Genomic DNA, 9,477 nt, shown 5'->3' with positions numbered 1-9,477 from the left:
ACTCTATCACATTTATCCAATACCTCTAAACAATCACGTTATGACAATAGATAACCCTTACCTTTTAAAATCTCCAAATAGTTCATTCAACTTAAAAATTAACTGTCCAAAAGTCGAAGGGTTATTTCTCTGTAACCAAGAGAAACTCAGTAATAGCGAGCCCTGCATCATAGAAACGATTAACCACTTCAATCATTGTCCTATGATTCCTGTTAATTATCATCAATCCTCAATCAGTCAATTACTAGATCAATCCTTATTGGTAATACCAGTCTCTCAAGAAATCGTAGAATTCTATTGTCCCAACCAGCACACGCTCGAGCAAATCTCACAACCCTCAATCTTAACCCTTTCTAGCTGTAATGCAACAATCAAAAATAAAACCTATGAGACATCAAAACCGGAAACATTCAAATTACGACTTAAGTTACCCATGATATCTATTAATGAAACCCTAAAAGAAAAAATTAAACCACTTGAACTCCAAGAAATTAACCTCGAGAGTCTGCATGAGGATCTGGTAGTTGCAAAACAATTAACAACGCATGAGTTAAAAGACTTCGATGTAATAAGTACTAGTATATCTATAACTACTATAATTATCATTGTATTAGTCATATCAGTATTTTGTATTTATTATTACTGTTATTATAAGAAAAGAAATGTGAAAATGGCCATACAATTACCGCCCCTCGAAAATAAACTTTTATTTTCTCAGACTTAAGGAGGGAGGAGTTATGTGACCATTCCCTTATGAAGATAATAACACATGTCCCACGTGCTGTCAATAAAATAATAACACGCGTCGGAATCTGTCAACTCAGCACCCTTTCCTTATAAAAACTCGGGATGATTAGCATTAGTTAGTCATTAAGTAACCTCCTCTTGTCCATGTAAATTCTGCTACAAAATAAATCATTTATATTTTTATCTATTGTGCTTTTTTAAAAAGCAAAGTTCCAAAGGACCTAACGTAACTGATCTATAAACTTTTTACAGACTGACTCCAAAACAAATGAGTCACCCTGTATGAATGTGTAAATATGTGTACAAAAAATAATATACAAGTGAAATTCTCCCTATGTTGAACTTAATTCTGAAATATAGTGGAGAACCTGAAACATAGAACTAACCTGTGGTAAAAAATGATTTTTATTAAAATAGCTATATAAAATGAACAGAGAAGTAACCCTACATATTACAAACACATTACAATTTATTTAAACAATAAAAAAATAATATATATTTAAAATGCTAAAAAAAATTAAGAAAAAAATCCATTCTATAAACAACTATAAACAATGCCTTTTATGTCCTAACTATAAAAACTTAGAGTTACAAAAAATTATTAGTTTTATTTATCTATATATTAGTTTCTTACGTTCCCTATAAAATTAAAAAAAGTCTGTAAATTTGAAGGTATCTTATTGTTAAAATGGAGGAACGCCTAATTTTTGGGTTAAAATATTGAGCTATTAATGTTACACACACTTTGTATTACTGTTGTATTTTGAATTTTTTCTGACTACATTCTAACAACAATTGATGAAGGACCTGGGTAAAGTGACGAGGCCCTTTCTAAATTAGTTCCTTACATAGAGACCCTACTTCTGTATAATAGTAACCCTTTTTATTCTTACCATGTTGGAAATAAGCACTCGATATTCAAATTGAAATCAACTTTCTATGCTTACCTTAGATCTTTTCTTCTCCACCATGTTCCTGCTCCTTTTTACCTTGCTTACAAATTTACTAAATCCCATTTCTGCTGCTGAAAAAAAATTACTAAAAAATTACTAACAAATCCCAACTCCCTGTTCCCCCTGAGAGAGTCGATAAAGAAAACTTCGATATATCCCTGGCCCCCCTTGATCTTGTCATAGAGAACCCTTGTAAAAAACATGTTACATGTAACATGTTTGCTAAAGGGAGCAAATAATGCCCTCCTAGCTCTTTGTTGATAACTGAAGCTCTATTAAGTCAAAGTTCTGATCCAGCTAAACCTACCTACCTACCTATTGAAAATGTGTCAAAGCGTGTCTTTTGTAAATGCTAAATGTGTGAATTGATTAATAAGGAGCAAATTGATGCAAATGTGGAAATTTTTGTCCAAAAACTCCCTGTATCACTTGCTTACTTGCACATTAAGGGTTCTTTGAGAACCTTAATTCTTGCTAGGTCCCCACGATTGAAGGTGCTTCGCTCTATGAACCCTACGTTTTACCTATTTGAGCGAGTCGCCCACTACCATGTGTAGGTGACACCCTCACTACCTGCAGCCTCGATAACCATATTGAGACACCTCCTATTGATGTCCCACTTTGCTGCTGCTGCTTCCAAGATTTCCTCGTTCGATGCTATGTTAAAGTATGATTTTAGGTTCTTACCTAATATACATTAACGTTCTTTTTGTTGATCCTCCGTCTCGGCCCCCATTTTGAAACTCCTTGTGTAAACGATTCGAAGAGAATTTCATGAATAAACTCCCTTTCTTTCGACGATATCTCGATATATTCTTACTTACTCTGTACATGTTTGAATCTGGATCTTTCGTCTTAAAACAAAAGAATTTATTTTTTTCTGATGCACGAACAAAGAACGAATTAATTATTTCTTTGAGGGAAGGATGGGTGATTCCCGTCTGGGACTTTCCCTTCCGTTAACTTTTCGATTTGTGACGGTCAGCTCCCTCTGAGATCGCCCTCTGGAACCATTCGTTTTTTACGAATCGATACGATTGACACAGATGGAGCCACCTGCGAAGAACCATCCTCTCGCGTCGATATATACTACTAAAATTGATCTAGGCTCCCGCCGTCTTCTCGCTCAGGATTCGGATCAGTTAACGGCAGCGGCATATGTTGCTGTACGTCTTCGGGGAGCAGTGTTTTTATTAGTGTTAATTTTGCTAGTTATGACAGTGGCTTGACAACCAGTTCAAGTTCCGCTTCAATAATCTCAGTTAGTATTTTCGGTGCTCTGTATTTATTTTATTTAGAGATTTTAACGTGTTAATATTATTCATTTCAATTTTTAAAATATGGAACCATGTTCCAGTAATTTTTAGATAAATTGAAATATGATTACTTTTATGTTTTGTATTAAATAACAATTAAAAAGTGTTTGGTATTAATTTCGTTCTAAAATATTAAAATGTTAAATGGTAAATAAATAATGTTAAATGTAATAGTCATAATATTAAGAACGTTGTTAAATGAAGTAAGAAACATTTATTAAGCATATAAAAATTGGCGAAATAAACTATTTACTATTCAATCACAATTCCCCTGTAGAAGCAAGCCGAACTACTAGGGATTAAATTCAAAATATCTAAAAAATAGTGACTTTTAGTAATTTACAACAAGAGTACCTTTTTTAGGAAAAAATAAACAGGGAATCTATTTTGATAAGAAAAAAGTTGTCATCAAGAGGCACAAAAAAGTTATCATCATTTCAACGTTCACTAGTACGTTGCATATGGCGCTTTCTGTAAATTTGACGAAAATTTTAACAAAAATAAGTTCGGCCCTGCGAAAAATCCCATAATATCAAATTTCATGGCTATATTTTGATATTTGCGCGAATTATTAAAAACAATGAAAAGAAAAAGTTAAATTTGCCATCCTGTATTTCAAAAACTGAGCCGTTTTCAATATATATTTACATAACATTTTCATCTTAAGAAAAGATCTATCGACTATTAAAATCCTGTTACTATAAACTGGAACATTTTATAATCATAAGTTTTCTTAGTTTATTGTGTACTATTTAAATATATGTCGGATCATCAATAGGAAGGTTTTCCATGATGATATAAAGTATTTAGTTCACTTTTAAAAGCAAGAATAGAGAAAGTGCAAAACTAACGAATTCGTTACTACACGAACGCTTCCCGTCAATTGCCAATCTAATCCGCCTGTCCCTTTTCGGTTTCTCGTTTTCCAGATCTCGCGACTCCTTCGAATCCGAGGGGTAAGGTACTTGCTAGTCCCTGTTTCCCACGAAGGCCCGCACACATGGCCTCTCAATTTCGCCCTTGATGGTGGCGACCCCGTTCGACAGAGCTTTTCCTTAAGGTGGCCCTGTCAGCTTGCCCTTCGTCATATTATCAGCTAGTAATGTTACACTTTATCACTTAAGGACTAATAAATCTCCGACATATACATATTTACTAGTACCTAAAAACTACTCTACATCCTAAAGATAAACTAAGGTCGGACAGCGAAAACACTACGACTGCTAACCCGACAAACATATCGAATGACAATTATGACATTTACGTGTCAGTAATCGGACCGGGAAAGTTCGTCGTTTGTTTTTCATTAGCAGAAAAGTGGAAATTAACTTCAACTATTGGATCCGAAATAAAAATATAATCTCATTTAAAACCGAGAAGCAAAAAATAAGAAAGGGTCTCATCCCGATCGATTAAGAGAATATTTAACGAAACAAGAAGAGGTAAGAAAAAAAATGAAACTCATTCCTAGAGGGTTTTCCAACGATTCCTCGTTTACAAAATGTGTGCTCTCCTATTCCCGATATATGGGAACTAATAATAAAATTTCCCTTCCTCCCAACGCAATCAAAACTTATCATTAACATTGTCCTAAAGTAGTAGATCTTTCATAGAGGACCATATTATTTTCATCGAGCTTCGATTCATCGACTGTTCCCCTGTAATTGGGATTTACCCATAACTATTCCTCTTATTTTAGTGCACAGAAACCACAGCCAAAACATGTGATACTGCCATGTTCTACCCCGACGAAGTTAAAAAGATTCTACTATCCACTAGAGCAAGCAACTATCATTATCCTTCAGAGTCTTCGGGATATAGCATCGGTTGGGTCTTCAATTTCTGGGATGGTTGAGAAAGTAGGGCTTTTTCCACGGCTCCACGGCTTTCACCAAGGTACGTACAGTCAACTTTGGTCCATCATTTTTACTTGCAATTTAGAATAAGTAAAATTGGACTTTCTTGCGTTTCAAGTGTTAACTGGATGTGCCTGACTTTCTGGTGGTTTGAGTCCTAATCATTTAACAATTTTTTTATTCTTCCAAAAGCAACCACATCTATACTTTCAAAGAGTTCTCATATATTTTGCATTTATTTGGACTGAGAAATTTGCTTTTTTCATCTTAGGGTATTGTTTTATTAACAATGTGAGAAATGTTTATCGGAAGATAATATTTATTTAAGTAAAATTACAATAATTTGTATTTAAATTTCCATTATATTAAATTAGTTGATACATCTTTATTACGGTTCTCATTTATGTGGCTACTACAATGTATCAACAACGTGTCTTTGAAATAATCCACCAACCTTTTGTTGGTAGTTTAATAATTGAAAATTGTAACATAACAACACATTTTAAATAGTGGCGTAAAAAATAACAGTCATAGATGACAAAACAGTATTAATTAATATACATGTTACGATTTAGTCCAGGAAAAGAAGATAAAAAAAACGTAGAGAATACTACACCAATATTCTATTATAAGTCTAAACATCAAGAAGCTCCTTTAATTAGTAATTCTAACCATTTATATTGCAAGTTTGCTGGTTCTGCAATTTCCAAGGAAATATTCGATTTGCAGTCTCGTGGGAAAGGATTCCTATGACACGAATTAAGTTACTTCTTTTCGATTAATGGTTTTTTTAAACGAATTTAAAAACAACTTTATTATCTTGCAAGAAATAACATAAACTTGATCAGACTTACAGCATAACTACTTAACTGAATATTATGAGAATAATGAAAATCTTAACTATTCTAAGGGTGGTTTTATACAGTTATCTATCGATGAGGTCTTAATGAAGTCCAATATAAAGTCCAGTGGTATATATTGATAATGTCATTGGATGGGCTAGTGTGGACTACATGACTTCTTCCTTCTTAAGTTCAGAAAACGTGGGTTCCGAGGTTTTCTGAAGTTTTCTGAGGTGATGGCGTTTGTTTCATGAAGCAGTTCAATTTGTGATTTTTGTATAGATATCTTAAACATACAAGAGACGAAACTAATAGACAGATTAGCAAAGAGTTTGTCCATTGGTGGGTGTTTGGTCCCTTCTTGGAATACGTTTCCAATCGTAAGGCGTTGGAAAGCTGATGAAGTCTTTTTAGGTCTTCTAGCTTCACTTTCTTGAGGGTTAACTGAATGTTTTCTGTTATTGTTAATCTTGGTACGTTTACTACCGGGAGCTCTAATATGTATTCTTTTTTGGTGGTTTCTTCCTTCTTGTATGTCTTTCCATTAATTATGATATAACATTTTTTCAAAGTTATAATAGTGGGTTTGGAGATTTTGAGGAATCCATCATTTACACAGAAAGTTTGTACTGTGTCTGGTATGGTGGGTATGATTAGAATGTCACTTCCACTTATCTGCTGAACATGGGTTTTTTCTACTAAGACATGGTCCCAGGAGCATTCCATTTTCCCTCGGCGAACTAGGTTGGCTACGCAGGGTTGTTGTTTGACTAGATAGCTTTGTTGACACATATACCAATCTTCAATTTTGTTACAGTCTTCGGAGGTTATCCAAAAATTCTCGGTGTTGAGTAGTAGATAAGGATGATTTAGGATGATGATTTGGTTTTGGATTGGGACGAAGTACATATGGAGGTATCTGTATTGAGACATCGTGATTGGAATATGAATTTTGACTAATATAATTTTTTTTTACCTCTACTTGTGTTCCAAAATAATTGTAGTAGTTAAGTTTATTTCTGAATTTAATAATTTTCTCAGAGCCATATAGGGCATTTAATTTATATATAGTATATTTTTTTAATTTTTTAGAGGAGGAATAGATGGATGTAAAATATTTATTTTTGTAAAAGTAACTGTATTCTCGACGTTATCAATTATATGCTGAACATTCAGAAGTTGACTAAAACTCATGTCTGCTATATTAAAAATCATGTTGTGTTATTGCTCAATATCCAGTTGTTGCGATATTTGTTTTATTTCCAAATTGAGTTAATCTTGACTTGATTTAATATTTTGAATTTTATTTATATAACTGTCTGACAATGGCTTTAGGAAAGTTTTCTGGTTGTTAAAATCTGGTTCTAGAGTTTTGTTGTTGTTTTTTAGATTATTTAAATAGTTGACAAGGAAGGTTTTATCATCGTTATCTAAAGTTCCAAATAACCATATAGAGGTTTTACCAATGATGTTGAATATACCTCGCTTAGTTCGATGTAGTTCTTTAGTGATGTTAAAGATACCGATCCTTTGGGTGAGGTGTTCTAAGAGAATCATGCATTAATCAACCTTACGTCTAGTGTTAACAGTTTTACTTGAAATTTGAGAGTTATTTGAGATTATAGAATGTTTCATAGAATGGTTAATTACATGCCTAATTTGGTGTAGAGTTAATAAAATGTTAGTGGTATTTACATGATAAATGAATGTATGTCTGGACGTGATTATTTTCGATTGTCCTAATGATATGGGAAGGATGGGATTATCTACGGGTTTTAGCTTTAAGATAAATACTGAGGGGAGTATCAGAATCACAGTTATCGTCGTTAGATTCATGATTCTCTTCTCCTGAAACAAATAGTTGGGGTTTCAGATAATTTTTATGATATGCTTTATTTTTTGACTTAATTTTATTGTTTGAAATTTTTATTGGATATTCTGGTTTTTGGTATCTATCTCTGGTTTTTCTTTCGTTTCTGTTTCTATGCGTTTTTCTGTATAAATCCTTATTGTTATTAATTTTGACGTTTTCTTTTCTGTTTTTATTAGCTTTTTATAAGGATCGTGTTTGTTTGTTTATTAGTTTGTTATTTACGTCTTTTTGTAAGGTCTTAAGGTTTGCAATGTGTTCTAGCATATATTCGTTGATTTTGTCCGCTTCATTTAATTCAAAAGGGTTCTTGTATGATATTTTCTCTCTAACAATTTGGAAAGGTGAATATTATGTCACGGAATGGATAGAATTATTATAAGACAAAAGAGCGTAATTCATTAGTGTTATTACGTTTTCTTTGTTTATTTTTCTTAAGGGTTAAAATTATTTCTGATAAAGTAGAATGAAATCTTTCGACAGGACTGTTGCCTGATAAGTTGTATAATGTGGTGTAATGTATTTCAATATTATGAGTTTTACAAAATTCTTGCACAAGATTATTTTTGAATTCATGATCGTTATCTACAGTGATTTTCCTAGGTATTCCAAAGTGCGTTATATAAATATTACTAATTTGTTGAGGATTTTCACTGCGGAAACGCTGTTTATTGGATAAGCTTGTCTAAATTTAGAAAATTAATCTAGGAATGTTAGGAAATATTGACTATAGGTTTTGTAAACGTCGATATAATATATGTGGTCAAAGGGTTCATCCACCTAAAAGGAGTAGGTTTAAAAATTAACTTATTGGGATGCCTTTCATATTTAAAGCTTTCAGACAAGTTTCACATGTGTTTATGTATTGTCGTACGTTATTGTCAATATTTGGCCAGTATAGGTATTTTTTTATTGCTTTTAAATTTTCCTGAATTCCTCTATGAGATGTTTTTGATTCGCGATATAGTTGAATTTTTACTTTTTGTTCTTCAACGTCTGTTACATCAGTTAAGAAGTTATTATATATAAAAAGTTTAAAGGAATTATTTTTGAAAGACTTAAATTTATGAGTTCTAAATCTTTATCCAAGAAGTGCAAGAGCAGTGTGTGATCTTTGGAATTAACCAATTTTTAATCAGATTGCAGATATCCTGTTCCGTACTATTGTGGTTAATAAATATTCTTAATTTTGGTTTATTAAATATTTTTTTCTTTTATAACTTTGAGATTTTTGTTTGTTTGTTTATTATTTATAAATATTAACTGGGTTTGGTGTTGATTGACACATTTTTCTACACATGGTGCTCTTATTATAGGCTTTTCTACGCTTGGATGTACAGTATTGCTATCTTCTTCTTGGTCATTGGTGTTATGTACCGTTGATCCGTTCGTCAATCGTGCGTTGTTTGAGGTTAGTTGTACGCCTGGTGGAGCTGTGGCTTCCTTATTAATGTCTTTACTCCAGGAGTCGATTATTTCATTTATGTCATCTGCATTTAAATGAGGTTCTAACTCGTCGTTATTAAGACCAAGATTTACTAATAGGGAGATGTCGTCTGGGTAGTTTTCTGGGATAGTGTTTTCTTCTGCATGATTGATGTGTATTCGGGATAATGCATCAGCGTTGGTGTTTAGTTTTCTTTTTTTGTATACTATTTCGTAATCATATTTTTCTAGTTTTAGTCTCCATCTTACAAGTTTGGAATTGGGTTCTTTAAGGGAGAATAACCATTATAGAGGTTTATGGTCACTGATGATCCTGAATCTTTTCCCAAACAAATAGGGCCTGAAGTATTTTACAGCCCACACAATTGCCAGTAGTTCTTTTTCAATAGTGCTATAGTTGGTCTCTGCGGAATTTAAGGTACGAGAAACATATGCTATAGGTAGATC

At 32.8% G+C, this 9,477-nt stretch overlaps 1 long non-coding RNA gene across 1 annotated transcript; it reads left to right on the top strand.

The window, feature by feature from the left end:
- Window positions 1–4,288: 4,288 nt before the first annotated feature.
- On the top strand, window positions 4,289–8,804 carry LOC136350192 (uncharacterized). Its single transcript, XR_010734107.1, has 2 exons — window positions 4,289–4,458; window positions 4,716–8,804. It is a non-coding gene; the product is annotated as an uncharacterized lncRNA (long non-coding RNA).
- Window positions 8,805–9,477: the final 673 nt, after the last annotated feature.

This window comes from Euwallacea fornicatus, unplaced genomic scaffold (assembly GCF_040115645.1).
Source record: "Euwallacea fornicatus isolate EFF26 unplaced genomic scaffold, ASM4011564v1 scaffold_153, whole genome shotgun sequence".
Classification (NCBI taxonomy): domain Eukaryota; kingdom Metazoa; phylum Arthropoda; class Insecta; order Coleoptera; family Curculionidae; genus Euwallacea; species Euwallacea fornicatus.
This window is presented reverse-complemented; position numbering and strand designations above follow the sequence as displayed.